Consider the following 2323-nt stretch of genomic DNA (forward strand, 5'->3'; position numbering starts at 1 on the left):
TGCATGAGATTGTAGTTTTCTAACAAGGTATAACTTAAGTAGCTAGCACAAACAGTACCCGATATATATGCGGGTATACCGGACATTTTTGAAAAATGTCCCAAAATTACCCCAGTTTTTAACGACTTCATATAAATCGCAATTTTAAAAGGCCCTAAAGAGCTAGGAAGCTAAATTTTTTTATATTTGGATGGCATGAGATTATAGCTTTCTAACAAAGTATAACTTAAGTAGCTAGTATAAATAGTACCCGATATATATGCGGGTATATCGAACATTTTTCGAAAAATGTCCCAAAATTACCCCAGTTTTTAATGACTTCATATAAATCGCAATTCTAAAGGCCCCTAAAGTGCTAGGAAGCTAATTTTTTATATCTGGATGGCATGAGATTGTAGCTTTCTAACAAAGTATAACTCAAGTAGCTAGCATAAACAGTACCCGATATATATGCGGGTATACCGGACATTTTTCGAAAAATGTCCCAAAATTACCCCAGTTTTTAACGACTTCATATAAATCGCAATTTTAAAAGGCACTAAAGAGCTAGGAAGCTAAATTTTTTTATATTTGGATGGCATGAGATTGTAGCTTTCTAACAAAGTATAACTCAAGTAGCTAGCATAAACAGTACCCGATATATATGCGGGTATACCGGACATTTTTCGAAAAATGTCCCAAAATTACCCCAGTTTTTAACGACTTCATATAAATCGCAATTTTAAAAGGCCCTAATGAGCTAGGAAGCTAAATTTTTATATTTGGATTGCATGAGATTGTAGCTTTCTAACAAAGTATAACTTAAGTAGCTAGCATAAATAGTACCCGATATATATGCGGGTATATCGGACATTTTTCGAAAAATGTCCCAAAATTACCCAGTTTTTAACGACTTCATATAAATCGCAATTTTAAAAGGCCCTAAAGAGCTAGAAAGCTAAATTTTTTTATATTTAGATGGCATGAGAAGTATAACTCAAGTAGCTAACATAAATAGTACCCGATATATATGCGGGTATACCGGACATTTTTCGAAAAATGTCCCAAAATTACCCCAGTTTTTAACGACTTCATATAAATCGCAATTTTAAAAGGCCCTAATGAGCTAGGAAGCTAAATTTTTATATTTGGATTGCATGAGATTTTAGCTTTCTAACAAAGTATAACTTAAGTAGCTAGCATAAATAGTACCCGATATATATGCGGGTATATCGGACATTTTTCGAAAAATGTCCCAAAATTACCCAGTTTTTAACGACTTCATATAAATCGCAATTTTAAAAGGCCCTAAAGAGCTAGAAAGCTAAATTTTTTTATATTTAGATGGCATGAGAAGTATAACTCAAGTAGCTAACATAAATAGTACCCGATATATATGCGGGTATACCGGACATTTTTCGAAAAATGTCCCAAAATTACCCCAGTTTTTAACGACTTCATATAAATAGCAATTTTAAAAGGCCCTAAAGAGCTAGGAAGCTAAATTTTTATATTTGGATGGCATGAGATTATAGCTTTCTAACAAAGTATAACTTAAGTAGCTAGCATAAATAGTACCCGATATATATGCGGGTATATCGGACATTTTTCGAAAAATGTCCCAAAATTACCCAGTTTTTAACGACTTCATATAAATCGCAATTTTAAAAGGCCCTAAAGAGCTAGAAAGCTAATTTTTTTTATATTTAGATGGCATGAGATTGTAGCTTTCTAACAAGGTATAACTTAAGTAGCTAGCACAAACAGTACCCGATATATATGCGGGTATACCGGACATTTTTCGAAAAATGTCCCAAAATTACCCCAGTTTTTAACGACTTCATATAAATCGCAATTTTAAAAGGCCCTAAAGAGCTAGGATGCTAAATTTTTATATTTGGATTGCATGAGATTGTAGTTTTCTAACAAGGTATAACTTAAGTAGCTAGCACAAACAGTACCCGATATATATGCGGGTATACCGGACATTTTTGAAAAATGTCCCAAAATTACCCCAGTTTTTAACGACTTCATATAAATCGCAATTTTAAAAGGCCCTAAAGAGCTAGGAAGCTAAATTTTTTTATATTTGGATGGCATGAGATTATAGCTTTCTAACAAAGTATAACTTAAGTAGCTAGTATAAATAGTACCCGATATATATGCGGGTATATCGAACATTTTTCGAAAAATGTCCCAAAATTACCCCAGTTTTTAATGACTTCATATAAATCGCAATTCTAAAGGCCCCTAAAGTGCTAGGAAGCTAATTTTTTATATCTGGATGGCATGAGATTGTAGCTTTCTAACAAAGTATAACTCAAGTAGCTAGCATAAACAGTAC

The sequence above is a fragment of the Calliphora vicina genome, unplaced genomic scaffold, assembly GCF_958450345.1.
Source record: "Calliphora vicina unplaced genomic scaffold, idCalVici1.1 scaffold_56, whole genome shotgun sequence".
Taxonomy (NCBI): Eukaryota; Metazoa; Arthropoda; class Insecta; order Diptera; family Calliphoridae; genus Calliphora; species Calliphora vicina.